Below are 24693 nucleotides of genomic sequence, written 5' to 3'. Positions count from 1 at the left end.
CAACGCTGTGCATCCAAATCTTCATGGCAGGAAACACACAATGCCTTGATTCGAAGGAACTGACGTAAAGCAGGATTCCTCCAGAGCGTTACTCCTGCCGATTGTGCTCATAATAAGCAGAGCAAGGGTGCCGAATTCTTAGGCGGACACCCTCTGACACAAATGTTGATGACAGAGAACACATATTTCCTCTAAGTTCCTAAAGCTTTCACCACACACCTTTTGTAATCTCTGTGACCGCTAGTAGTTTTGACCCATAGTCAGCCACGTCGCATTGCTTGATGTCCAATGTTCACAGCCTCTCATGGGGATTTTCTTTACTCAACAGACACATACGGGAATCCGACAGAAGTGGGGGCATCCAACCACGAAGGGATTCGAACCCTCAATCTTCTGATCCGAAGTCAGAAGCCTTGTCCTTTAGGCCACGTGGTCACGTGGACAGGGACGAGTACATTTCAACGGGGCTACGTTGGTAGTAGTCTAGAGTAAGAAGGAGCTGGACTTTGGACGTGAAGCTTTCGCCTTCATGGGATACACGTGTGAGACAATGTGGCGCTGTTGGTCAACCCATGGCTTGGGAACAGTGGGAGGTTTACATCAACTTTCTTTCCATCTGTAGGCGGCGCAAGGACTTGTGCCTTTACAACAACAGTTCCTGGCCAGTACAGGGATCGAACCTGTGACCTTGGCGTTATTAGCACCACGCTCTAACCAGCTGAGCTAACTGGCCTGCTGCTGCTGAGAGTCCTCTTACAACCACGTCCCTTATACAAAGACAGGGAAGCAATTGCTTTCGAGTATTTTGCGAGCTGTTGGCACCTCTCTCGTAATCGTCTTTAAGAGGGGAATTAGCTCAAATGGTAGAGCGCTCGCTTAGCATGCGAGAGGTAGCGGGATCGATGCCCGCATTCTCCATTACCTTCTTTTCTGTGGAGCCAGACAGCATCCACTGCTTTTTGTTTGGAGGCTGATGTCCCACAATCACGCCATTACAAAAGGATATTGTGTTGTGTCACCACGATACTTTCTTGATGAGGAACATAACTATGCCTGACCTTCTGGAGAACATTTACCTTCTGTTCTCAGGCAGCTTTTGCCTTTTCATAATCATCTGGTTGAAAACTTTGAATGCTCACAGTTGGTGAACCTAACTCTACGCTTTAGTCCTCTGAGCCCACGGGCGTGGCCAAGAACTTCTCAGGAAAATACTGCACGAGACATACAGTATGTCAATGGGGAAAACCAGTCACTAACTTCATTGGAAATCTTCAGCACCTGGTGAATACTTCCCCAGGTGGCACCTCCAGAGGGGAATTAGCTCAAATGGTAGAGCGCTCGCTTTGCATGTGAGAGGCAGCGGGATCGACGCCCGCATTCTCCATTCCCGTTTCTTCTTTGGTGTAAAATGGGTCTTTGCCCTGAAAGTCAATGTCGCAGCATCGTGAAGTCAACGCTGTGCATCCGAAGCTTCATGGCAGGAAACACACAATGCCTTGATTCGAAGGAACTGACGTAAAGCAGGATTCCTCCAGAGCGTTACTCCTGCCGATTGTGCTCATAATAAGCAGAGCAAGGGTGCCGAATTCTTACGGGGACACCCTCTGACACAAATGTTGATGACAGAGAACACATATTTCCTCTAAGTTCCTAAAGCTTTCACCACACACCTTTTGTAATCTCTGTGACCGCTAGTAGTTTTGACCCATAGTCAGCCACATCGCATTGCTTGATGTCCAATGTTCACAGCCTCTCATGGGGATTTTCTTTACTCAACAGACACATACAGGAATCCGACAGAAGTGGGGGCATCCAACCACGAAGGGATCCGAACCCTCAATCTTCTGATCCGAAGTCAGACGCCTTGTCCTTTAGGCCACGTGGTCACGTGGACAGGGACGAGTACATTTCAACGGGGCTACGTTGGTAGTAGTCTAGAGTAAGAAGGAGCTGGACTTTGGACGTGAAGCTTTCGCCTTCATGGGATACACGTGTGAGACAATGTGGCACTGTTGGTCAACCCATGGCTTGTGGACCGGGGGAGGTTTACATCAACTTTCTTTCCATCTGTAGGCGGCGCAAGGACTTGTGCCTTTACAACAACAGTTCCTGGCCAGTACAGGGATCGAACCTGTGACCTTGGCGTTATTAGCACCTCGCTCTAACCAGCTGAGCTAACTGGCCTGCTGCTGCTGAGAGTCCTCTTACAACCACGTCCCTTATACAAAGACAGGGAAGCAATTGCTTTCGAGTATTTTGCGAGCTGTTGGCACCTCTCTCGTAATCGTCTTTAAGAGGGGAATTAGCTCAAATGGTAGAGCGCTCGCTTAGCATGCGAGAGGTAGCGGGATCGATGCCCGCATTCTCCATTACCTTCTTTTCTGTGGAGCCAGACAGCATCCACTGCTTTTTGTTTGGAGGCTGATGTCCCACAATCACGCCATTACAAAAGGATATTGTGTTGTGTCACCACGATACTTTCTTGATGAGGAACATAACTATGCCTGACCTTCTGGAGGACATTTACCTTCTGTTCTCAGGCAGCTTTGCCTTTTCATAATCATCTGGTTGAAAACTTTGAATGCTCACAGTTGGTGAACCTAACTCTACGCTTTAGTCCTCTGAGCCCACGGGCGTGGCCAAGAACTTCTCAGGAAAATACTGCACGAGACATACAGTATGTCAATGGGGAAAACCAGTCACTAACTTCATTGGAAATCTTCAGCACCTGGTGAATACTTCCCCAGGTGGCACCTCCAGAGGGGAATTAGCTCAAATGGTAGAGCGCTCGCTTTGCATGTGAGAGGCAGCGGGATCGACGCCCGCATTCTCCATTCCCGTTTCTTCTTTGGTGTAAAATGGGTCTTTGCCCTGAAAGTCAATGTCGCAGCATCGTGAAGTCAACGCTGTGCATCCAAATCTTCATGGCAGGAAACACACAATGCCTTGATTCGAAGGAACTGACGTAAAGCAGGATTCCTCCAGAGCGTTACTCCTGCCGATTGTGCTCATAATAAGCAGAGCAAGGGTGCCGAATTCTTACGGGGACACCCTCTGACACAAATGTTGATGACAGAGAACACATATTTCCTCTAAGTTCCTAAAGCTTTCACCACACACCTTTTGTAATCTCTGTGACCGCTAGTAGTTTTGACCCATAGTCAGCCACGTCGCATTGCTTGATGTCCAATGTTCACAGCCTCTCATGGGGATTTTCTTTACTCAACAGACACATACGGGAATCCGACAGAAGTGGGGGCATCCAACCACGAAGGGATCCGAGCCCTCAATCTTCTGATCCGAAGTCAGACGCCTTGTCCTTTAGGCCACGTGGTCACGTGGACAGGGACGAGTACATTTCAACGGGGCTACGTTGGTAGTAGTCTAGAGTAAGAAGGAGCTGGACTTTGGACGTGAAGCTTTCGCCTTCATGGGATACACGTGTGAGACAATGTGGCGCTGTTGGTCAACCCATGGCTTGGGAACAGTGGGAGGTTTACATCAACTTTCTTTCCATCTGTAGGCGGCGCAAGGACTTGTGCCTTTACAACAACAGTTCCTGGCCAGTACAGGGATCGAACCTGTGACCTTGGCGTTATTAGCACCACGCTCTAACCAGCTGAGCTAACTGGCCTGCTGCTGCTGAGAGTCCTCTTACAACCACGTCCCTTATACAAAGACAGGGAAGCAATTGCTTTCGAGTATTTTGCGAGCTGTTGGCACCTCTCTCGTAATCGTCTTTAAGAGGGGAATTAGCTCAAATGGTAAAGCGCTCGCTTAGCATGCGAGAGGTAGCGGGATCGATGCCCGCATTCTCCATTACCTTCTTTTCTGTGGAGCCAGACAGCATCCACTGCTTTTTGTTTGGAGGCTGATGTCCCACAATCACGCCATTATAAAAGGATATTGTGTTGTGTCACCACGATACTTTCTTGATGAGGAACATAACTATGCCTGACCTTCTGGAGGACATTTACCTTCTGTTCTCAGGCAGCTTTTGCCTTTTCATAATCATCTGGTTGAAAACTTTGAATGCTCACAGTTGGTGAACCTAACTCTACGCTTTAGTCCTCTGAGCCAACGGGCGTGGCCAAGAACTTCTCAGGAAAATACTGCACGAGACATACAGTATGTCAATGGGGAAAACCAGTCACTAACTTCATTGGAAATCTTCAGCACCTGGTGAATACTTCCCCAGGTGGCACCTCCAGAGGGGAATTAGCTCAAATGGTAGAGCGCTCGCTTTGCATGTGAGAGGCAGCGGGATCGACGCCCGCATTCTCCATTCCCGTTTCTTCTTTGGTGTAAAATGGGTCTTTGCCCTGAAAGTCAATGTCGCAGCATCGTGAAGTCAACGCTGTGCATCCAAATCTTCATGGCAGGAAACACACAATGCCTTGATTCGAAGGAACTGACGTAAAGCAGGATTCCTCCAGAGCGTTACTCCTGCCGATTGTGCTCATAATAAGCAGAGCAAGGGTGCCGAATTCTTACGGGGACACCCTCTGACACAAATGTTGATGACAGAGAACACATATTTCCTCTAAGTTCCTAAAGCTTTCACCACACACCTTTTGTAATCTCTGTGACCGCTAGTAGTTTTGACCCATAGTCAGCCACGTCGCATTGCTTGATGTCCAATGTTCACAGCCTCTCATGGGGATTTTCTTTACTCAACAGACACATACGGGAATCCGACAGAAGTGGGGGCATCCAACCACGAAGGGATCCGAGCCCTCAATCTTCTGATCCGAAGTCAGACGCCTTGTCCTTTAGGCCACGTGGTCACGTGGACAGGGACGAGTACATTTCAACGGGGCTACGTTGGTAGTAGTCTAGAGTAAGAAGGAGCTGGACTTTGGACGTGAAGCTTTCGCCTTCATGGGATACACGTGTGAGACAATGTGGCACTGTTGGTCAACCCATGGCTTGTGGACCGGGGGAGGTTTACATCAACTTTCTTTCCATCTGTAGGCGGCGCAAGGACTTGTGCCTTTACAACTACAGTTCCTGGCCAGTACAGGGATCGAACCTGTGACCTTGGCGTTATTAGCACCACGCTCTAACCAGCTGAGCTAACTGGCCTGCTGCTGCTGAGAGTCCTCTTACAACCACGTCCCTTATACAAAGACAGGGAAGGAATTGCTTTCGAGCATTTTGCGAGCTGTTGGCACCTCTCTCGTAATCGTCTTTAAGAGGGGAATTAGCTCAAATGGTAGAGCGCTCGCTTAGCATGCGAGAGGTAGCGGGATCGATGCCCGCATTCTCCATTACCTTCTTTTCTGTGGAGCCAGACAGCATCCACTGCTTTTTGTTTGGAGGCTGATGTCCCACAATCACGCCATTACAAAAGGATATTGTGTTGTGTCACCACGATACTTTCTTGATGAGGAACATAACTATGCCTGACCTTCTGGAGGACATTTACCTTCTGTTCTCAGGCAGCTTTTGCCTTTTCATAATCATCTGGTTGAAAACTTTGAATGCTCACAGTTGGTGAACCTAACTCTACGCTTTAGTCCTCTGAGCCCACGGGCGTGGCCAAGAACTTCTCAGGAAAATACTGCACGAGACATACAGTATGTCAATGGGGAAAACCAGTCACTAACTTCATTGGAAATCTTCAGCACCTGGTGAATACTTCCCCAGGTGGCACCTCCAGAGGGGAATTAGCTCAAATGGTAGAGCGCTCGCTTTGCATGTGAGAGGCAGCGGGATCGACGCCCGCATTCTCCATTCCCGTTTCTTCTTTGGTGTAAAATGGGTCTTTGCCCTGAAAGTCAATGTCACAGCATCGTGAAGTCAACGCTGTGCATCCAAATCTTCATGGCAGGAAACACACAATGCCTTGATTCGAAGGAACTGACGTAAAGCAGGATTCCTCCAGAGCGTTACTCCTGCCGATTGTGCTCATAATAAGCAGAGCAAGGGTGCCGAATTCTTACGGGGACACCCTCTGACACAAATGTTGATGACAGAGAACACATATTTCCTCTAAGTTCCTAAAGCTTTCACCACACACCTTTTGTAATCTCTGTGACCGCTAGTAGTTTTGACCCATAGTCAGCCACGTCGCATTGCTTGATGTCCAATGTTCACAGCCTCTCATGGGGATTTTCTTTACTCAACAGACACATACGGGAATCCGACAGAAGTGGGGGCATCCAACCACGAAGGGATCCGAGCCCTCAATCTTCTGATCCGAAGTCAGACGCCTTGTCCTTTAGGCCACGTGGTCACGTGGACAGGGACGAGTACATTTCAACGGGGCTACGTTGGTAGTAGTCTAGAGTAAGAAGGAGCTGGACTTTGGACGTGAAGCTTTCGCCTTCATGGGATACACGTGTGAGATAATGTGGCGCTGTTGGTCAACCCATGGCTTGGGAACAGTGGGAGGTTTACATCAACTTTCTTTCCATCTGTAGGCGGCGCAAGGACTTGTGCCTTTACAACAACAGTTCCTGGCCAGTACAGGGATCGAACCTGTGACCTTGGCGTTATTAGCACCACGCTCTAACCAGCTGAGCTAACTGGCCTGCTGCTGCTGAGAGTCCTCTTACAACCACGTCCCTTATACAAAGACAGGGAAGCAATTGCTTTCGAGTATTTTGCGAGCTGTTGGCACCTCTCTCGTAATCGTCTTTAAGAGGGGAATTAGCTCAAATGGTAGAGCGCTCGCTTAGCATGCGAGAGGTAGCGGGATCGATGCCCGCATTCTCCATTACCTTCTTTTCTGTGGAGCCAGACAGCATCCACTGCTTTTTGTTTGGAGGCTGATGTCCCACAATCACGCCATTATAAAAGGATATTGTGTTGTGTCACCACGATACTTTCTTGATGAGGAACATAACTATGCCTGACCTTCTGGAGGACATTTACCTTCTGTTCTCAGGCAGCTTTTGCCTTTTCATAATCATCTGGTTGAAAACTTTGAATGCTCACAGTTGGTGAACCTAACTCTACGCTTTAGTCCTCTGAGCCAACGGGCGTGGCCAAGAACTTCTCAGGAAAATACTGCACGAGACATACAGTATGTCAATGGGGAAAACCAGTCACTAACTTCATTGGAAATCTTCAGCACCTGGTGAATACTTCCCCAGGTGGCACCTCCAGAGGGGAATTAGCTCAAATGGTAGAGCGCTCGCTTTGCATGTGAGAGGCAGCGGGATCGACGCCCGCATTCTCCATTCCCGTTTCTTCTTTGGTGTAAAATGGGTCTTTGCCCTGAAAGTCAATGTCGCAGCATCGTGAAGTCAACGCTGTGCATCCAAATCTTCATGGCATGAAACACACAATGCCTTGATTCGAAGGAACTGACGTAAAGCAGGATTCCTCCAGAGCGTTACTCCTGCCGATTGTGCTCATAATAAGCAGAGCAAGGGTGCCGAATTCTTACGGGGACACCCTCTGACACAAATGTTGATGACAGAGAACACATATTTCCTCTAAGTTCCTAAAGCTTTCACCACACACCTTTTGTAATCTCCTGCATCTCTGTGACCGCTAGTAGTTTTGACCCATAGTCAGCCACGTCGCATTGCTTGATGTCCAATGTTCACAGCCTCTCATGGGGATTTTCTTTACTCAACAGACACATACGGGAATCCGACAGAAGTGGGGGCATCCAACCACGAAGGGATTCGAACCCTCAATCTTCTGATCCGAAGTCAGACGCCTTGTCCTTTAGGCCACGTGGTCACGTGGACAGGGACGAGTACATTTCAACGGGGCTACGTTGGTAGTAGTCTAGAGTAAGAAGGAGCTGGACTTTGGACGTGAAGCCTTCGCCTTCATGGGATACACGTGTGAGACAATGTGGCGCTGTTGGTCAACCCATGGCTTGGGAACAGTGGGAGGTTTACATCAACTTTCTTTCCATCTGTAGGCGGCGCAAGGACTTGTGCCTTTACAACAACAGTTCCTGGCCAGTACAGGGATCGAACCTGTGACCTTGGCGTTATTAGCACCACGCTCTAACCAGCTGAGCTAACTGGCCTGCTGCTGCTGAGAGTCCTCTTACAACCACGTCCCTTATACAAAGACAGGGAAGCAATTGCTTTCGAGTATTTTGCGAGCTGTTGGCACCTCTCTCGTAATCATCTTTAAGAGGGGAATTAGCTCAAATGGTAGAGCGCTCGCTTAGCATGCGAGAGGTAGCGGGATCGATGCCCGCATTCTCCATTACCTTCTTTTCTGTGGAGCCAGACAGCATCCACTGCTTTTTGTTTGGAGGCTGATGTCCCACAATCACGCCATTACAAAAGGATATTGTGTTGTGTCACCACGATACTTTCTTGATGAGGAACATAACTATGCCTGACCTTCTGGAGGACATTTACCTTCTGTTCTCAGGCAGCTTTTGCCTTTTCATAATCATCTGGTTGAAAACTTTGAATGCTCACAGTTGGTGAACCTAACTCTACGCTTTAGTCCTCTGAGCCCACGGGCGTGGCCAAGAACTTCTCAGGAAAATACTGCACGAGACATACAGTATGTCAATGGGGAAAACCAGTCACTAACTTCATTGGAAATCTTCAGCACCTGGTGAATACTTCCCCAGGTGGCACCTCCAGAGGGGAATTAGCTCAAATGGTAGAGCGCTCGCTTTGCATGTGAGAGGCAGCGGGATCGACGCCCGCATTCTCCATTCCCGTTTCTTCTTTGGTGTAAAATGGGTCTTTGCCCTTAAAGTCAATGTCGCAGCATCGTGAAGTCAACGCTGTGCATCCAAATCTTCATGGCAGGAAACACACAATGCCTTGATTCGAAGGAACTGACGTAAAGCAGGATTCCTCCAGAGCGTTACTCCTGCCGATTGTGCTCATAATAAGCAGAGCAAGGGTGCCGAATTCTTACGGGGACACCCTCTGACACAAATGTTGATGACAGAGAACACATATTTCCTCTTAAGTTCCTAAAGCTTTCACCACACACCTTTTGTAATCTCCTGCATCTCTGTGACCGCTAGTAGTTTTGACCCATAGTCAGCCACGTCGCATTGCTTGATGTCCAATGTTCACAGCCTCTCATGGGGATTTTCTTTACTCAACAGACACATACGGGAATCCGACAGAAGTGGGGGCATCCAACCACGAAGGGATTCGAACCCTCAATCTTCTGATCCGAAGTCAGACGCCTTGTCCTTTAGGCCACGTGGTCACGTGGACAGGGACGAGTACATTTCAACGGGGCTACGTTGGTAGTAGTCTAGAGTAAGAAGGAGCTGGACTTTGGACGTGAAGCCTTCGCCTTCATGGGATACACGTGTGAGACAATGTGGCGCTGTTGGTCAACCCATGGCTTGGGAACAGTGGGAGGTTTACATCAACTTTCTTTCCATCTGTAGGCGGCGCAAGGACTTGTGCCTTTACAACAACAGTTCCTGGCCAGTACAGGGATCGAACCTGTGACCTTGGCGTTATTAGCACCACGCTCTAACCAGCTGAGCTAACTGGCCTGCTGCTGCTGAGAGTCCTCTTACAACCACGTCCCTTATACAAAGACAGGGAAGCAATTGCTTTCGAGTATTTTGCGAGCTGTTGGCACCTCTCTCGTAATCGTCTTTAAGAGGGGAATTAGCTCAAATGGTAGAGCGCTCGCTTAGCATGCGAGAGGTAGCGGGATCGATGCCCGCATTCTCCATTACCTTCTTTTCTGTGGAGCCAGACAGCATCCACTGCTTTTTGTTTGGAGGCTGATGTCCCACAATCACGCCATTACAAAAGGATATTGTGTTGTGTCACCACGATACTTTCTTGATGAGGAACATAACTATGCCTGACCTTCTGGAGGACATTTACCTTCTGTTCTCAGGCAGCTTTTGCCTTTTCATAATCATCTGGTTGAAAACTTTGAATGCTCACAGTTGGTGAACCTAACTCTACGCTTTAGTCCTCTGAGCCCACGGGCGTGGCCAAGAACTTCTCAGGAAAATACTGCACGAGACATACAGTATGTCAATGGGGAAAACCAGTCACTAACTTCATTGGAAATCTTCAGCACCTGGTGAATACTTCCCCAGGTGGCACCTCCAGAGGGGAATTAGCTCAAATGGTAGAGCGCTCGCTTTGCATGTGAGAGGCAGCGGGATCGACGCCCGCATTCTCCATTCCCGTTTCTTCTTTGGTGTAAAATGGGTCTTTGCCCTGAAAGTCAATGTCACAGCATCGTGAAGTCAACGCTGTGCATCCAAATCTTCATGGCAGGAAACACACAATGCCTTGATTCGAAGGAACTGACGTAAAGCAGGATTCCTCCAGAGCGTTACTCCTGCCGATTGTGCTCATAATAAGCAGAGCAAGGGTGCCGAATTCTTACGGGGACACCCTCTGACACAAATGTTGATGACAGAGAACACATATTTCCTCTAAGTTCCTAAAGCTTTCACCACACACCTTTTGTAATCTCTGTGACCGCTAGTAGTTTTGACCCATAGTCAGCCACGTCGCATTGCTTGATGTCCAATGTTCACAGCCTCTCATGGGGATTTTCTTTACTCAACAGACACATACGGGAATCCGACAGAAGTGGGGGCATCCAACCACGAAGGGATCCGAGCCCTCAATCTTCTGATCCGAAGTCAGACGCCTTGTCCTTTAGGCCACGTGGTCACGTGGACAGGGACGAGTACATTTCAACGGGGCTACGTTGGTAGTAGTCTAGAGTAAGAAGGAGCTGGACTTTGGACGTGAAGCTTTCGCCTTCATGGGATACACGTGTGAGATAATGTGGCGCTGTTGGTCAACCCATGGCTTGGGAACAGTGGGAGGTTTACATCAACTTTCTTTCCATCTGTAGGCGGCGCAAGGACTTGTGCCTTTACAACAACAGTTCCTGGCCAGTACAGGGATCGAACCTGTGACCTTGGCGTTATTAGCACCACGCTCTAACCAGCTGAGCTAACTGGCCTGCTGCTGCTGAGAGTCCTCTTACAACCACGTCCCTTATACAAAGACAGGGAAGCAATTGCTTTCGAGTATTTTGCGAGCTGTTGGCACCTCTCTCGTAATCGTCTTTAAGAGGGGAATTAGCTCAAATGGTAGAGCGCTCGCTTAGCATGCGAGAGGTAGCGGGATCGATGCCCGCATTCTCCATTACCTTCTTTTCTGTGGAGCCAGACAGCATCCACTGCTTTTTGTTTGGAGGCTGATGTCCCACAATCACGCCATTATAAAAGGATATTGTGTTGTGTCACCACGATACTTTCTTGATGAGGAACATAACTATGCCTGACCTTCTGGAGGACATTTACCTTCTGTTCTCAGGCAGCTTTTGCCTTTTCATAATCATCTGGTTGAAAACTTTGAATGCTCACAGTTGGTGAACCTAACTCTACGCTTTAGTCCTCTGAGCCAACGGGCGTGGCCAAGAACTTCTCAGGAAAATACTGCACGAGACATACAGTATGTCAATGGGGAAAACCAGTCACTAACTTCATTGGAAATCTTCAGCACCTGGTGAATACTTCCCCAGGTGGCACCTCCAGAGGGGAATTAGCTCAAATGGTAGAGCGCTCGCTTTGCATGTGAGAGGCAGCGGGATCGACGCCCGCATTCTCCATTCCCGTTTCTTCTTTGGTGTAAAATGGGTCTTTGCCCTGAAAGTCAATGTCGCAGCATCGTGAAGTCAACGCTGTGCATCCAAATCTTCATGGCATGAAACACACAATGCCTTGATTCGAAGGAACTGACGTAAAGCAGGATTCCTCCAGAGCGTTACTCCTGCCGATTGTGCTCATAATAAGCAGAGCAAGGGTGCCGAATTCTTACGGGGACACCCTCTGACACAAATGTTGATGACAGAGAACACATATTTCCTCTAAGTTCCTAAAGCTTTCACCACACACCTTTTGTAATCTCCTGCATCTCTGTGACCGCTAGTAGTTTTGACCCATAGTCAGCCACGTCGCATTGCTTGATGTCCAATGTTCACAGCCTCTCATGGGGATTTTCTTTACTCAACAGACACATACGGGAATCCGACAGAAGTGGGGGCATCCAACCACGAAGGGATTCGAACCCTCAATCTTCTGATCCGAAGTCAGACGCCTTGTCCTTTAGGCCACGTGGTCACGTGGACAGGGACGAGTACATTTCAACGGGGCTACGTTGGTAGTAGTCTAGAGTAAGAAGGAGCTGGACTTTGGACGTGAAGCCTTCGCCTTCATGGGATACACGTGTGAGACAATGTGGCGCTGTTGGTCAACCCATGGCTTGGGAACAGTGGGAGGTTTACATCAACTTTCTTTCCATCTGTAGGCGGCGCAAGGACTTGTGCCTTTACAACAACAGTTCCTGGCCAGTACAGGGATCGAACCTGTGACCTTGGCGTTATTAGCACCACGCTCTAACCAGCTGAGCTAACTGGCCTGCTGCTGCTGAGAGTCCTCTTACAACCACGTCCCTTATACAAAGACAGGGAAGCAATTGCTTTCGAGTATTTTGCGAGCTGTTGGCACCTCTCTCGTAATCATCTTTAAGAGGGGAATTAGCTCAAATGGTAGAGCGCTCGCTTAGCATGCGAGAGGTAGCGGGATCGATGCCCGCATTCTCCATTACCTTCTTTTCTGTGGAGCCAGACAGCATCCACTGCTTTTTGTTTGGAGGCTGATGTCCCACAATCACGCCATTACAAAAGGATATTGTGTTGTGTCACCACGATACTTTCTTGATGAGGAACATAACTATGCCTGACCTTCTGGAGGACATTTACCTTCTGTTCTCAGGCAGCTTTTGCCTTTTCATAATCATCTGGTTGAAAACTTTGAATGCTCACAGTTGGTGAACCTAACTCTACGCTTTAGTCCTCTGAGCCCACGGGCGTGGCCAAGAACTTCTCAGGAAAATACTGCACGAGACATACAGTATGTCAATGGGGAAAACCAGTCACTAACTTCATTGGAAATCTTCAGCACCTGGTGAATACTTCCCCAGGTGGCACCTCCAGAGGGGAATTAGCTCAAATGGTAGAGCGCTCGCTTTGCATGTGAGAGGCAGCGGGATCGACGCCCGCATTCTCCATTCCCGTTTCTTCTTTGGTGTAAAATGGGTCTTTGCCCTTAAAGTCAATGTCGCAGCATCGTGAAGTCAACGCTGTGCATCCAAATCTTCATGGCAGGAAACACACAATGCCTTGATTCGAAGGAACTGACGTAAAGCAGGATTCCTCCAGAGCGTTACTCCTGCCGATTGTGCTCATAATAAGCAGAGCAAGGGTGCCGAATTCTTACGGGGACACCCTCTGACACAAATGTTGATGACAGAGAACACATATTTCCTCTTAAGTTCCTAAAGCTTTCACCACACACCTTTTGTAATCTCCTGCATCTCTGTGACCGCTAGTAGTTTTGACCCATAGTCAGCCACGTCGCATTGCTTGATGTCCAATGTTCACAGCCTCTCATGGGGATTTTCTTTACTCAACAGACACATACGGGAATCCGACAGAAGTGGGGGCATCCAACCACGAAGGGATTCGAACCCTCAATCTTCTGATCCGAAGTCAGACGCCTTGTCCTTTAGGCCACGTGGTCACGTGGACAGGGACGAGTACATTTCAACGGGGCTACGTTGGTAGTAGTCTAGAGTAAGAAGGAGCTGGACTTTGGACGTGAAGCCTTCGCCTTCATGGGATACACGTGTGAGACAATGTGGCGCTGTTGGTCAACCCATGGCTTGGGAACAGTGGGAGGTTTACATCAACTTTCTTTCCATCTGTAGGCGGCGCAAGGACTTGTGCCTTTACAACAACAGTTCCTGGCCAGTACAGGGATCGAACCTGTGACCTTGGCGTTATTAGCACCACGCTCTAACCAGCTGAGCTAACTGGCCTGCTGCTGCTGAGAGTCCTCTTACAACCACGTCCCTTATACAAAGACAGGGAAGCAATTGCTTTCGAGTATTTTGCGAGCTGTTGGCACCTCTCTCGTAATCGTCTTTAAGAGGGGAATTAGCTCAAATGGTAGAGCGCTCGCTTAGCATGCGAGAGGTAGCGGGATCGATGCCCGCATTCTCCATTACCTTCTTTTCTGTGGAGCCAGACAGCATCCACTGCTTTTTGTTTGGAGGCTGATGTCCCACAATCACGCTATTACAAAAGGATATTGTGTTGTGTCACCACGATACTTTCTTGATGAGGAACATAACTATGCCTGACCTTCTGGAGGACATTTACCTTCTGTTCTCAGGCAGCTTTTGCCTTTTCATAATCATCTGGTTGAAAACTTTGAATGCTCACAGTTGGTGAACCTAACTCTACGCTTTAGTCCTCTGAGCCCACGGGCGTGGCCAAGAACTTCTCAGGAAAATACTGCACGAGACATACAGTATGTCAATGGGGAAAACCAGTCACTAACTTCATTGGAAATCTGAATACTGAATACGCCTCTGGAGGTGCCACCTCCAGAGGGGAATTAGCTCAAATGGTAGAGCGCTCGCTTTGCATGTGAGAGGCAGCGGGATCGACGCCCGCATTCTCCATTCCCGTTTCTTCTTTGGTGTAAAATGGGTCTTTGCCCTGAAAGTCAATGTCGCAGCATCGTGAAGTCAACGCTGTGCATCCAAATCTTCATGGCAGGAAACACACAATGCCTTGATTCGAAGGAACTGATGTAAAGCAGGATTCCTCCAGAGCGTTACTCCTGCCGATTGTGCTCATAATAAGCAGAGCAAGGGTGCCGAATTCTTACGGGGACACCCTCTGACACAAATGTTGATGACAGAGAACACATATTTCCTCTTAAGTTCCTAAAGCTTTCACCACACACCTTTTGTAATCTCCTGCATCTCTGTGACCGCTAGTAGTTTTGACCCATAGTCAGCCACGTCGCATTGCTTGATGTCCAATGTTCACAGCCTCTCATGGGGATTTTCTTTACTCAACAGACACATACGGGAATCCGACAGAAGTGGGGGCATCCAACCACGAAGGGATTCGAACCCTCAATCTTCTGATCCGAAGTCAGACGCCTTGTCCTTTAGGCCACGTGGTCACGTGGACAGGGACGAGTACATTTCAACGGGGCTACGTTGGTAGTAGTCTAGAGTAAGAAGGAGCTGGACTTTGGACGTGAAGCCTTCGCCTTCATGGGATACACGTGTGAGACAATGTGGCGCTGTTGGTCAACCCATGGCTTGGGAACAGTGGGAGGTTTACATCAACTTTCTTTCCATCTGTAGGCGGCGCAAGGACTTGTGCCTTTACAACAACAGTTCCTGGCCAGTACAGGGATCGAACCTGTGACCTTGGCGTTATTAGCACCACGCTCTAACCAGCTGAGCTAACTGGCCTGCTGCTGCTGAGAGTCCTCTTACAACCACGTCCCTTATACAAAGACAGGGAAGCAATTGCTTTCGAGTATTTTGCGAGCTGTTGGCACCTCTCTCGTAATCGTCTTTAAGAGGGGAATTAGCTCAAATGGTAGAGCGCTCGCTTAGCATGCGAGAGGTAGCGGGATCGATGCCCGCATTCTCCATTACCTTCTTTTCTGTGGAGCCAGACAGCATCCACTGCTTTTTGTTTGGAGGCTGATGTCCCACAATCACGCTATTACAAAAGGATATTGTGTTGTGTCACCACGATACTTTCTTGATGAGGAACATAACTATGCCTGACCTTCTGGAGGACATTTACCTTCTGTTCTCAGGCAGCTTTTGCCTTTTCATAATCATCTGGTTGAAAACTTTGAATGCTCACAGTTGGTGAACCTAACTCTACGCTTTAGTCCTCTGAGCCCACGGGCGTGGCCAAGAACTTCTCAGGAAAATACTGCACGAGACATACAGTATGTCAATGGGGAAAACCAGTCACTAACTTCATTGGAAATCTGAATACTGAATACGCCTCTGGAGGTGCCACCTCCAGAGGGGAATTAGCTCAAATGGTAGAGCGCTCGCTTTGCATGTGAGAGGCAGCGGGATCGACGCCCGCATTCTCCATTCCCGTTTCTTCTTTGGTGTAAAATGGGTCTTTGCCCTGAAAGTCAATGTCGCAGCATCGTGAAGTCAACGCTGTGCATCCAAATCTTCATGGCAGGAAACACACAATGCCTTGATTCGAAGGAACTGATGTAAAGCAGGATTCCTCCAGAGCGTTACTCCTGCCGATTGTGCTCATAATAAGCAGAGCAAGGGTGCCGAATTCTTACGGGGACACCCTCTGACACAAATGTTGATGACAGAGAACACATATTTCCTCTAAGTTCCTAAAGCTTTCACCACACACCTTTTGTAATCTCTGTGACCGCTAGTAGTTTTGACCCATAGTCAGCCACGTCGCATTGCTTGATGTCCAATGTTCACAGCCTCTCATGGGGATTTTCTTTACTCAACAGACACATACGGGAATCCGACAGAAGTGGGGGCATCCAACCACGAAGGGATTCGAACCCTCAATCTTCTGATCCGAAGTCAGACGCCTTGTCCTTTAGGCCACGTGGTCACGTGGACAGGGACGAGTACATTTCAACGGGGCTACGTTGGTAGTAGTCTAGAGTAAGAAGGAGCTGGACTTTGGACGTGAAGCCTTCGCCTTCATGGGATACACGTGTGAGACAATGTGGCGCTGTTGGTCAACCCATGGCTTGGGAACAGTGGGAGGTTTACATCAACTTTCTTTCCATCTGTAGGCGGCGCAAGGACTTGTGCCTTTACAACAACAGTTCCTGGCCAGTACAGGGATCGAACCTGTGACCTTGGCGTTATTAGCACCACGCTCTAACCAGCTGAGCTAACAGGCCTGCTGCTGCTGAGAGTCCTCTTACAACCACGTCCCTTATACAAAGACAGGGAAGCAATTGCTTTCGAGTATTTTGCGAGCTGTTGGCACCTCTCTCGTAATCGTCTTTAAGAGGGGAATTAGCTCAAATGGTAGAGCGCTCGCTTAGCATGCGAGAGGTAGCGGGATCGATGCCCGCATTCTCCATTACCTTCTTTTCTGTGGAGCCAGACAGCATCCACTGCTTTTTGTTTGGAGGCTGATGTCCCACAATCACGCCATTACAAAAGGATATTGTGTTGTGTCACCACGATACTTTCTTGATGAGGAACATAACTATGCCTGACCTTCTGGAGGACATTTACCTTCTGTTCTCAGGCAGCTTTTGCCTTTTCATAATCATCTGGTTGAAAACTTTGAATGCTCACAGTTGGTGAACCTAACTCTACGCTTTAGTCCTCTGAGCCAACGGGCGTGGCCAAGAACTTCTCAGGAAAATACTGCACGAGACATACAGTATGTCAATGGGGAAAACCAGTCACTAACTTCATTGGAAATCTTCAGCACCTGGTGAATACTTCCCCAGGTGGCACCTCCAGAGGGGAATTAGCTCAAATGGTAGAGCGCTCGCTTTGCATGTGAGAGGCAGCGGGATCGACGCCCGCATTCTCCATTCCCGTTTCTTCTTTGGTGTAAAATGGGTCTTTGCCCTGAAAGTCAATGTCGCAGCATCGTGAAGTCAACGCTGTGCATCCAAATCTTCATGGCAGGAAACACACAATGCCTTGATTCGAAGGAACTGATGTAAAGCAGGATTCCTCCAGAGCGTTACTCCTGCCGATTGTGCTCATAATAAGCAGAGCAAGGGTGCCGAATTCTTACGGGGACACCCTCTGACACAAATGTTGATGACAGAGAACACATATTTCCTCTAAGTTCCTAAAGCTTTCACCACACACCTTTTGTAATCTCTGTGACCGCTAGTAGTTTTGACCCATAGTCAGCCACGTCGCATTGCTTGATGTCCAATGTTCACAGCCTCTCATGGGGATTTTCTTTACTCAACAGACACATACGGGAATCCGACAGAAGTGGGGGCATCCAACCACGAAGGGATTCGAACCCTCAATCTTCTGATCCGAAGTCAGACGCCTTGTCCTTTAGGCCACGTGGTCACGTGGACAGGGACGAGTACATTTCAACGGGGCTACGTTGGTAGTAGTCTAGAGTAAGAAGGAGCTGGACTTTGGACGTGAAGCCTTCGCCTTCATGGGATACACGTGTGAGACAATGTGGCGCTGTTGGTCAACCCATGGCTTGGGAACAGTGGGAGGTTTACATCAACTTTCTTTCCATCTGTAGGCGGCGCAAGGACTTGTGCCTTTACAACAACAGTTCCTGGCCAGTACAGGGATCGAACCTGTGACCTTGGCGTTATTAGCACCACGCTCTAACCAGCTGAGCTAACAGGCCTGCTGCTGCTGAGAGTCCTCTTACAACCACGTCCCTTATACAAAGACAGGGAAGCAATTGCTTTCGAGTATTTTGCGAGCTGTTGGCACCTCTCTCGTAATCGTCTTTAAGAGGGGAATTAGCTCAAATGGTAGAGCGCTCGCTTAGCATGCGAGAGGTAGCGGGATCGATGCCCGCATTCTCCATTACCTTCTTTTCTGTGGAGCCAGACAGCATCCACTGCTTTTTGTTTGGAGGCTGATGTCCCACAATCACGCCATTACAAAAGGATATTGTGTTGTGTCACCACGATACTTTCTTGATGAGGAACATAACTATGCCTGACCTTCTGGAGGACATTTACCTTCTGTTCTCAGGCAGCTTTTGCCTTTTCATAATCATCTGGTTGAAAACTTTGAATGCTCACAGTTGGTGAACCTAACTCTACGCTTTAGTCCTCTGAGCCAACGGGCGTGGCCAAGAACTTCTCAGGAAAATACTGCACGAGACATACAGTATGTCAATGGGGAAAACCAGTCACTAACTTCATTGGAAATCTTCAGCACCTGGTGAATACTTCCCCAGGTGGCACCTCCAGAGGGGAATTAGCTCAAATGGTAGAGCGCTCGCTTTGCATGTGAGAGGCAGCGGGATCGACGCCCGCATTCTCCATTCCCGTTTCGTCTTTGGTGTAAAATGGGTCTTTGCCCTGAAAGTCAATGTCGCAGCATCGTGAAGTCAACGCTGTGCATCCAAATCTTCATGGCATGAAACACACAATGCCTTGATTCGAAGGAACTGACGTAAAGCAGGATTCCTCCAGAGCGTTACTCCTGCCGATTGTGCTCATAATAAGCAGAGCAAGGGTGCCGAATTCTTACGGGGACACCCTCTGACACAAATGTTGATGACAGAGAACACATATTTCCTCTAAGTTCCTAAAGCTTTCACCACACACCTTTTGTAATCTCCTGCATCTCTGTGACCGCTAGTAGTTTTGACCCATAGTCAGCCACGTCGCATTGCTTGATGTCCAATGTTCACAGCCTCTCATGGGGATTTTCTTTACTCAACAGACACATACGGGAATCCGACAGAAGTGGGGGCATCCAACCACGAAGGGATTCGAACCCTCAATCTTCTGATCCGAAGTCAGACGCCTTGTCCTTTAGGCCACGTGGTCACGTGGACAGGGATGAGTACATTTCAACGGGGCTACGTTGGTAGTAGTCTAGAGTAAGAAGGAGCTGGACTTTGGACGTGAAGCCTTCGCCTTCATGGGATACACGTGTGAGACAATGTGGCGCTGTTGGTCAACCCATGGCTTGGGAACAGTGGGAGGTTTACATCAACTTTCTTTCCATCTGTAGGCGGCGCAAGGACTTGTGCCTTTACAACAACAGTTCCTGGCCAGTACAGGGATCGAACCTGTGACCTTGGCGTTATTAGCACCACGCTCTAACCAGCTGAGCTAACTGGCCTGCTGCTGCTGAGAGTCCTCTTACAACCACGTCCCTTATACAAAGACAGGGAAGCAATTGCTTTCGAGTATTTTGCGAGCTGTTGGCACCTCTCTCGTAATCATCTTTAAGAGGGGAATTAGCTCAAATGGTAGAGCGCTCGCTTAGCATGCGAGAGGTAGCGGGATCGATGCCCGCATTCTCCATTACCTTCTTTTCTGTGGAGCCAGACAGCATCCACTGCTTTTTGTTTGGAGGCTGATGTCCCACAATCACGCCATTACAAAAGGATATTGTGTTGTGTCACCACGATACTTTCTTGATGAGGAACATAACTATGCCTGACCTTCTGGAGGACATTTACCTTCTGTTCTCAGGCAGCTTTTGCCTTTTCATAATCATCTGGTTGAAAACTTTGAATGCTCACAGTTGGTGAACCTAACTCTACGCTTTAGTCCTCTGAGCCCACGGGCGTGGCCAAGAACTTCTCAGGAAAATACTGCACGAGACATACAGTATGTCAATGGGGAAAACCAGTCACTAACTTCATTGGAAATCTTCAGCACCTGGTGAATACTTCCCCAGGTGGCACCTCCAGAGGGGAATTAGCTCAAATGGTAGAGCGCTCGCTTTGCATGTGAGAGGCAGCGGGATCGACGCCCGCATTCTCCATTCCCGTTTCTTCTTTGGTGTAAAATGGGTCTTTGCCCTGAAAGTCAATGTCGCAGCATCGTGAAGTCAACGCTGTGCATCCAAATCTTCATGGCAGGAAACACACAATGCCTTGATTCGAAGGAACTGACGTAAAGCAGGATTCCTCCAGAGCGTTACTCCTGCCGATTGTGCTCATAATAAGCAGAGCAAGGGTGCCGAATTCTTACGGGGACACCCTCTGACACAAATGTTGATGACAGAGAACACATATTTCCTCTAAGTTCCTAAAGCTTTCACCACACACCTTTTGTAATCTCCTGCATCTCTGTGACCGCTAGTAGTTTTGACCCATAGTCAGCCACGTCGCATTGCTTGATGTCCAATGTTCACAGCCTCTCATGGGGATTTTCTTTACTCAACAGACACATACGGGAATCCGACAGAAGTGGGGGCATCCAACCACGAAGGGATTCGAACCCTCAATCTTCTGATCCGAAGTCAGACGCCTTGTCCTTTAGGCCACGTGGTCACGTGGACAGGGACGAGTACATTTCAACGGGGCTACGTTGGTAGTAGTCTAGAGTAAGAAGGAGCTGGACTTTGGACGTGAAGCCTTCGCCTTCATGGGATACACGTGTGAGACAATGTGGCGCTGTTGGTCAACCCATGGCTTGGGAACAGTGGGAGGTTTACATCAACTTTCTTTCCATCTGTAGGCGGCGCAAGGACTTGTGCCTTTACAACAACAGTTCCTGGCCAGTACAGGGATCGAACCTGTGACCTTGGCGTTATTAGCACCACGCTCTAACCAGCTGAGCTAACTGGCCTGCTGCTGCTGAGAGTCCTCTTACAACCACGTCCCTTATACAAAGACAGGGAAGCAATTGCTTTCGAGTATTTTGCGAGCTGTTGGCACCTCTCTCGTAATCGTCTTTAAGAGGGGAATTAGCTCAAATGGTAGAGCGCTCGCTTAGCATGCGAGAGGTAGCGGGATCGATGCCCGCATTCTCCATTACCTTCTTTTCTGTGGAGCCAGACAGCATCCACTGCTTTTTGTTTGGAGGCTGATGTCCCACAATCACGCCATTACAAAAGGATATTGTGTTGTGTCACCACGATACTTTCTTGATGAGGAACATATCTATGCCTGACCTTCTGGAGGACATTTACCTTCTGTTCTCAGGCAGCTTTTGCCTTTTCATAATCATCTGGTTGAAAACTTTGAATGCTCACAGTTGGTGAACCTAACTCTACGCTTTAGTCCTCTGAGCCCACGGGCGTGGCCAAGAACTTCTCAGGAAAATACTGCACGAGACATACAGTATGTCAATGGGGAAAACCAGTCACTAACTTCATTGGAAATCTTCAGCACCTGGTGAATACTTCCCCAGGTGGCACCTCCAGAGGGGAATTAGCTCAAATGGTAGAGCGCTCGCTTTGCATGTGAGAGGCAGCGGGATCGACGCCCGCATTCTCCATTCCCGTTTCTTCTTTGGTGTAAAATGGGTCTTTGCCCTGAAAGTCAATGTCGCAGCATCGTGAAGTCAACGCTGTGCATCCAAATCTTCATGGCAGGAAACACACAATGCCTTGATTCGAAGGAACTGACGTAAAGCAGGATTCCTCCAGAGCGTTACTCCTGCCGATTGTGCTCATAATAAGCAGAGCAAGGGTGCCGAATTCTTACGGGGACACCCTCTGACACAAATGTTGATGACAGAGAACACATATTTCCTCTAAGTTCCTAAAGCTTTCACCACACACCTTTTGTAATCTCCTGCATCTCTGTGACCGCTAGTAGTTTTGACCCATAGTCAGCCACGTCGCATTGCTTGATGTCCAATGTTCACAGCCTCTCATGGGGATTTTCTTTACTCAACAGACACATACGGGAATCCGACAGAAGTGGGGGCATCCAACCACGAAGGGATTCGAACCCTCAATCTTCTGATCCGAAGTCAGACGCCTTGTCCTTTAGGCCACGTGGTCACGTGGACAGGGACGAGTACATTTCAACGGGGCTATGCTGGTAGTAGTCTAGAGTAAGAAGGAGCTGGACTTTGGACGTGAAGCTTTCGCCTTCATGGGATACACGTGTGAGACAATGTGGCACTGTTGGTCAACCCATGGCTTGTGGACCGGGGGAGGTTTACATCAACTTTCTTTCCATCTGTAGGCGGCACAAGGACTTGTGCCTTTACAACAACAGTTCCTGGCCAGTACAGGGATCGAACCTGTGACCTTGGCGTTATTAGCACCACGCTCTAACCAGCTGAGCTAACTGGCCTGCTGCTGAGAGTCATCTTACAACCACGTCCCTTATACAAAGACAGGGAAGCAATTGCTTTCGAGTATTTTGCGAGCTGTTGGCACCTCTCTCGTAATCGTCTTTAAGAGGGGAATTAGCTCAAATGGTAGAGCGCTCGCTTAGCATGCGAGAGGTAGCGGGATCGATGCCCGCATTCTCCATTACCTTCTTTTCTGTGGAGCCAGACAGCATCCACTGCTTTTTGTTTGGAGGCTGATGTCCCACAATCACGCCATTACAAAAGGATATTGTGTTGTGTCACCACGATACTTTCTTGATGAGGAACATAACTATGCCTGACCTTCTGGAGGACATTTACCTTCTGTTCTCAGGCAGCTTTGCCTTTTCATAATCATCTGGTTGAAAACTTTGAATGCTCACAGTTGGTGAACCTAACTCTACGCTTTAGTCCTCTGAGCCCACGGGCGTGGCCAAGAACTTCTCAGGAAAATACTGCACGAGACATACAGTATGTCAATGGGGAAAACCAGTCACTAACTTCATTGGAAATCTTCAGCACCTGGTGAATACTTCCCCAGGTGGCACCTCCAGAGGGGAATTAGCTCAAATGGTAGAGCGCTCGCTTTGCATGTGAGAGGCAGCGGGATCGACGCCCGCATTCTCCATTCCCGTTTCTTCTTTGGTGTAAAATGGGTCTTTGCCCTGAAAGTCAATGTCGCAGCATCGTGAAGTCAACGCTGTGCATCCAAATCTTCATGGCAGGAAACACACAATGCCTTGATTCGAAGGAACTGACGTAAAGCAGGATTCCTCCAGCACATCCAACACATATTTCCTCTAAGTTCCTAAAGCTTTCACCACACACCTTTTGTAATCTCCTGCATCTCTGTGACCGCTAGTAGTTTTGACCCATAGTCAGCCACATCGCATTGCTAGATGTCCAATGTTCACAGCCTCTCATGGGGATTTTCTTTACTCAACAGACACATACGGGAATCCGACAGAAGTGGGGGCATCCAACCACGAAGGGATTCGAACCCTCAATCTTCTGATCCGAAGTCAGACGCCTTGTCCTTTAGGCCACGTGGTCACGTGGACAGGGACGAGTACATTTCAACGGGGCTACGTTGGTAGTAGTCTAGAGTAAGAAGGAGCTGGACTTTGGACGTGAAGCCTTCGCCTTCATGCTGCTACAACAACAGTTCCTGGCCAGTACAGGGATCGAACCTGTGACCTTGGCGTTATTAGCACCACGCTCTAACCAGCTGAGCTAACTGGCCTGCTGCTGCTGAGAGTCCTCTTACAACCACGTCCCTTATACAAAGACAGGGAAGCAATTGCTTTCGAGTATTTTGCGAGCTGTTGGCACCTCTCTCGTAATCGTCTTTAAGAGGGGAATTAGCTCAAATGGTAGAGCGCTCGCTTAGCATGCGAGAGGTAGCGGGATCGATGCCCGCATTCTCCATTACCTTCTTTTCTGTGGAGCCAGACAGCATCCACTGCTTTTTGTTTGGAGGCTGATGTCCCACAATCACGCCATTACAAAAGGATATTGTGTTGTGTCACCACGATACTTTCTTGATGAGGAACATAACTATGCCTGACCTTCTGGAGGACATTTACCTTCTGTTCTCAGGCAGCTTTTGCCTTTTCATAATCATCTGGTTGAAAACTTTGAATGCTCACAGTTGGTGAACCTAACTCTACGCTTTAGTCCTCTGAGCCCACGGGCGTGGCCAAGAACTTCTCAGGAAAATACTGCACGAGACATACAGTATGTCAATGGGGAAAACCAGTCACTAACTTCATTGGAAATCTTCAGCACCTGGTGAATACTTCCCCAGGTGGCACCTCCAGAGGGGAATTAGCTCAAATGGTAGAGCGCTCGCTTTGCATGTGAGAGGCAGCGGGATCGACGCCCGCATTCTCCATTCCCGTTTCTTCTTTGGTGTAAAATGGGTCTTTGCCCTGAAAGTCAATGTCGCAGCATCGTGAAGTCAACGCTGTGCATCCAAATCTTCATGGCAGGAAACACACAATGCCTTGATTCGAAGGAACTGACGTAAAGCAGGATTCCTCCAGAGCGTTACTCCTGCCGATTGTGCTCATAATAAGCAGAGCAAGGGTGCCGAATTCTTACGGGGA

General features: G+C 48.6%; 45 non-coding genes across 45 annotated transcripts; 16 read left to right on the top strand and 29 right to left on the bottom strand.

Moving 5' to 3' along the window:
* Nucleotides 1-362: 362 nt before the first annotated feature.
* On the bottom strand, nt 363-435 carry trnar-ucg (transfer RNA arginine (anticodon UCG)). Its single transcript has one exon. It is a non-coding gene; the product is annotated as a tRNA-Arg (tRNA).
* A 224-nt stretch (nt 436-659) lies between these two features.
* Nucleotides 660-733, bottom strand: trnai-aau (transfer RNA isoleucine (anticodon AAU)). The gene has a single exon. It is a non-coding gene; the product is annotated as a tRNA-Ile (tRNA).
* Nucleotides 734-845: 112 nt separating this feature from the next.
* trnaa-agc (transfer RNA alanine (anticodon AGC)) lies at nt 846-918 on the top strand. Its single transcript has one exon. It is a non-coding gene; the product is annotated as a tRNA-Ala (tRNA).
* A 1192-nt stretch (nt 919-2110) lies between these two features.
* trnai-aau (transfer RNA isoleucine (anticodon AAU)) lies at nt 2111-2184 on the bottom strand. Its single transcript has one exon. It is a non-coding gene; the product is annotated as a tRNA-Ile (tRNA).
* Nucleotides 2185-2296: 112 nt separating this feature from the next.
* On the top strand, nt 2297-2369 carry trnaa-agc (transfer RNA alanine (anticodon AGC)). Its single transcript has one exon. It is a non-coding gene; the product is annotated as a tRNA-Ala (tRNA).
* Nucleotides 2370-3560: 1191 nt separating this feature from the next.
* trnai-aau (transfer RNA isoleucine (anticodon AAU)) lies at nt 3561-3634 on the bottom strand. The gene has a single exon. It is a non-coding gene; the product is annotated as a tRNA-Ile (tRNA).
* Nucleotides 3635-5011: 1377 nt separating this feature from the next.
* trnai-aau (transfer RNA isoleucine (anticodon AAU)) lies at nt 5012-5085 on the bottom strand. The gene has a single exon. It is a non-coding gene; the product is annotated as a tRNA-Ile (tRNA).
* A 112-nt stretch (nt 5086-5197) lies between these two features.
* trnaa-agc (transfer RNA alanine (anticodon AGC)) lies at nt 5198-5270 on the top strand. Its single transcript has one exon. It is a non-coding gene; the product is annotated as a tRNA-Ala (tRNA).
* A 1192-nt stretch (nt 5271-6462) lies between these two features.
* Nucleotides 6463-6536, bottom strand: trnai-aau (transfer RNA isoleucine (anticodon AAU)). The gene has a single exon. It is a non-coding gene; the product is annotated as a tRNA-Ile (tRNA).
* Nucleotides 6537-6648: 112 nt separating this feature from the next.
* On the top strand, nt 6649-6721 carry trnaa-agc (transfer RNA alanine (anticodon AGC)). Its single transcript has one exon. It is a non-coding gene; the product is annotated as a tRNA-Ala (tRNA).
* Nucleotides 6722-7625: 904 nt separating this feature from the next.
* On the bottom strand, nt 7626-7698 carry trnar-ucg (transfer RNA arginine (anticodon UCG)). The gene has a single exon. It is a non-coding gene; the product is annotated as a tRNA-Arg (tRNA).
* A 224-nt stretch (nt 7699-7922) lies between these two features.
* trnai-aau (transfer RNA isoleucine (anticodon AAU)) lies at nt 7923-7996 on the bottom strand. The gene has a single exon. It is a non-coding gene; the product is annotated as a tRNA-Ile (tRNA).
* A 112-nt stretch (nt 7997-8108) lies between these two features.
* Nucleotides 8109-8181, top strand: trnaa-agc (transfer RNA alanine (anticodon AGC)). The gene has a single exon. It is a non-coding gene; the product is annotated as a tRNA-Ala (tRNA).
* A 905-nt stretch (nt 8182-9086) lies between these two features.
* trnar-ucg (transfer RNA arginine (anticodon UCG)) lies at nt 9087-9159 on the bottom strand. The gene has a single exon. It is a non-coding gene; the product is annotated as a tRNA-Arg (tRNA).
* A 224-nt stretch (nt 9160-9383) lies between these two features.
* trnai-aau (transfer RNA isoleucine (anticodon AAU)) lies at nt 9384-9457 on the bottom strand. The gene has a single exon. It is a non-coding gene; the product is annotated as a tRNA-Ile (tRNA).
* Nucleotides 9458-9569: 112 nt separating this feature from the next.
* Nucleotides 9570-9642, top strand: trnaa-agc (transfer RNA alanine (anticodon AGC)). The gene has a single exon. It is a non-coding gene; the product is annotated as a tRNA-Ala (tRNA).
* Nucleotides 9643-10834: 1192 nt separating this feature from the next.
* trnai-aau (transfer RNA isoleucine (anticodon AAU)) lies at nt 10835-10908 on the bottom strand. The gene has a single exon. It is a non-coding gene; the product is annotated as a tRNA-Ile (tRNA).
* Nucleotides 10909-11020: 112 nt separating this feature from the next.
* On the top strand, nt 11021-11093 carry trnaa-agc (transfer RNA alanine (anticodon AGC)). The gene has a single exon. It is a non-coding gene; the product is annotated as a tRNA-Ala (tRNA).
* A 904-nt stretch (nt 11094-11997) lies between these two features.
* On the bottom strand, nt 11998-12070 carry trnar-ucg (transfer RNA arginine (anticodon UCG)). Its single transcript has one exon. It is a non-coding gene; the product is annotated as a tRNA-Arg (tRNA).
* A 224-nt stretch (nt 12071-12294) lies between these two features.
* Nucleotides 12295-12368, bottom strand: trnai-aau (transfer RNA isoleucine (anticodon AAU)). Its single transcript has one exon. It is a non-coding gene; the product is annotated as a tRNA-Ile (tRNA).
* A 112-nt stretch (nt 12369-12480) lies between these two features.
* On the top strand, nt 12481-12553 carry trnaa-agc (transfer RNA alanine (anticodon AGC)). Its single transcript has one exon. It is a non-coding gene; the product is annotated as a tRNA-Ala (tRNA).
* Nucleotides 12554-13458: 905 nt separating this feature from the next.
* On the bottom strand, nt 13459-13531 carry trnar-ucg (transfer RNA arginine (anticodon UCG)). Its single transcript has one exon. It is a non-coding gene; the product is annotated as a tRNA-Arg (tRNA).
* Nucleotides 13532-13755: 224 nt separating this feature from the next.
* trnai-aau (transfer RNA isoleucine (anticodon AAU)) lies at nt 13756-13829 on the bottom strand. The gene has a single exon. It is a non-coding gene; the product is annotated as a tRNA-Ile (tRNA).
* A 112-nt stretch (nt 13830-13941) lies between these two features.
* trnaa-agc (transfer RNA alanine (anticodon AGC)) lies at nt 13942-14014 on the top strand. The gene has a single exon. It is a non-coding gene; the product is annotated as a tRNA-Ala (tRNA).
* A 902-nt stretch (nt 14015-14916) lies between these two features.
* On the bottom strand, nt 14917-14989 carry trnar-ucg (transfer RNA arginine (anticodon UCG)). The gene has a single exon. It is a non-coding gene; the product is annotated as a tRNA-Arg (tRNA).
* Nucleotides 14990-15213: 224 nt separating this feature from the next.
* trnai-aau (transfer RNA isoleucine (anticodon AAU)) lies at nt 15214-15287 on the bottom strand. The gene has a single exon. It is a non-coding gene; the product is annotated as a tRNA-Ile (tRNA).
* A 112-nt stretch (nt 15288-15399) lies between these two features.
* Nucleotides 15400-15472, top strand: trnaa-agc (transfer RNA alanine (anticodon AGC)). Its single transcript has one exon. It is a non-coding gene; the product is annotated as a tRNA-Ala (tRNA).
* Nucleotides 15473-16364: 892 nt separating this feature from the next.
* On the bottom strand, nt 16365-16437 carry trnar-ucg (transfer RNA arginine (anticodon UCG)). The gene has a single exon. It is a non-coding gene; the product is annotated as a tRNA-Arg (tRNA).
* Nucleotides 16438-16661: 224 nt separating this feature from the next.
* trnai-aau (transfer RNA isoleucine (anticodon AAU)) lies at nt 16662-16735 on the bottom strand. Its single transcript has one exon. It is a non-coding gene; the product is annotated as a tRNA-Ile (tRNA).
* Nucleotides 16736-16847: 112 nt separating this feature from the next.
* Nucleotides 16848-16920, top strand: trnaa-agc (transfer RNA alanine (anticodon AGC)). The gene has a single exon. It is a non-coding gene; the product is annotated as a tRNA-Ala (tRNA).
* Nucleotides 16921-17815: 895 nt separating this feature from the next.
* trnar-ucg (transfer RNA arginine (anticodon UCG)) lies at nt 17816-17888 on the bottom strand. The gene has a single exon. It is a non-coding gene; the product is annotated as a tRNA-Arg (tRNA).
* A 224-nt stretch (nt 17889-18112) lies between these two features.
* trnai-aau (transfer RNA isoleucine (anticodon AAU)) lies at nt 18113-18186 on the bottom strand. The gene has a single exon. It is a non-coding gene; the product is annotated as a tRNA-Ile (tRNA).
* A 112-nt stretch (nt 18187-18298) lies between these two features.
* Nucleotides 18299-18371, top strand: trnaa-agc (transfer RNA alanine (anticodon AGC)). Its single transcript has one exon. It is a non-coding gene; the product is annotated as a tRNA-Ala (tRNA).
* Nucleotides 18372-19275: 904 nt separating this feature from the next.
* Nucleotides 19276-19348, bottom strand: trnar-ucg (transfer RNA arginine (anticodon UCG)). Its single transcript has one exon. It is a non-coding gene; the product is annotated as a tRNA-Arg (tRNA).
* Nucleotides 19349-19572: 224 nt separating this feature from the next.
* Nucleotides 19573-19646, bottom strand: trnai-aau (transfer RNA isoleucine (anticodon AAU)). The gene has a single exon. It is a non-coding gene; the product is annotated as a tRNA-Ile (tRNA).
* A 112-nt stretch (nt 19647-19758) lies between these two features.
* On the top strand, nt 19759-19831 carry trnaa-agc (transfer RNA alanine (anticodon AGC)). The gene has a single exon. It is a non-coding gene; the product is annotated as a tRNA-Ala (tRNA).
* Nucleotides 19832-20735: 904 nt separating this feature from the next.
* trnar-ucg (transfer RNA arginine (anticodon UCG)) lies at nt 20736-20808 on the bottom strand. Its single transcript has one exon. It is a non-coding gene; the product is annotated as a tRNA-Arg (tRNA).
* Nucleotides 20809-21032: 224 nt separating this feature from the next.
* On the bottom strand, nt 21033-21106 carry trnai-aau (transfer RNA isoleucine (anticodon AAU)). Its single transcript has one exon. It is a non-coding gene; the product is annotated as a tRNA-Ile (tRNA).
* Nucleotides 21107-21218: 112 nt separating this feature from the next.
* On the top strand, nt 21219-21291 carry trnaa-agc (transfer RNA alanine (anticodon AGC)). Its single transcript has one exon. It is a non-coding gene; the product is annotated as a tRNA-Ala (tRNA).
* Nucleotides 21292-22195: 904 nt separating this feature from the next.
* trnar-ucg (transfer RNA arginine (anticodon UCG)) lies at nt 22196-22268 on the bottom strand. Its single transcript has one exon. It is a non-coding gene; the product is annotated as a tRNA-Arg (tRNA).
* A 224-nt stretch (nt 22269-22492) lies between these two features.
* On the bottom strand, nt 22493-22566 carry trnai-aau (transfer RNA isoleucine (anticodon AAU)). The gene has a single exon. It is a non-coding gene; the product is annotated as a tRNA-Ile (tRNA).
* A 109-nt stretch (nt 22567-22675) lies between these two features.
* Nucleotides 22676-22748, top strand: trnaa-agc (transfer RNA alanine (anticodon AGC)). Its single transcript has one exon. It is a non-coding gene; the product is annotated as a tRNA-Ala (tRNA).
* An 817-nt stretch (nt 22749-23565) lies between these two features.
* On the bottom strand, nt 23566-23638 carry trnar-ucg (transfer RNA arginine (anticodon UCG)). Its single transcript has one exon. It is a non-coding gene; the product is annotated as a tRNA-Arg (tRNA).
* A 116-nt stretch (nt 23639-23754) lies between these two features.
* Nucleotides 23755-23828, bottom strand: trnai-aau (transfer RNA isoleucine (anticodon AAU)). The gene has a single exon. It is a non-coding gene; the product is annotated as a tRNA-Ile (tRNA).
* A 112-nt stretch (nt 23829-23940) lies between these two features.
* trnaa-agc (transfer RNA alanine (anticodon AGC)) lies at nt 23941-24013 on the top strand. Its single transcript has one exon. It is a non-coding gene; the product is annotated as a tRNA-Ala (tRNA).
* Nucleotides 24014-24693: the final 680 nt, after the last annotated feature.

Source organism: Thunnus thynnus, chromosome 7 (genome assembly GCF_963924715.1).
Source record: "Thunnus thynnus chromosome 7, fThuThy2.1, whole genome shotgun sequence".
NCBI lineage: Eukaryota > Metazoa > Chordata > Actinopteri > Scombriformes > Scombridae > Thunnus > Thunnus thynnus.
The sequence above is the reverse complement of the archived record's forward strand: the minus strand, read 5'-3'. Positions and strand labels throughout refer to the sequence as shown.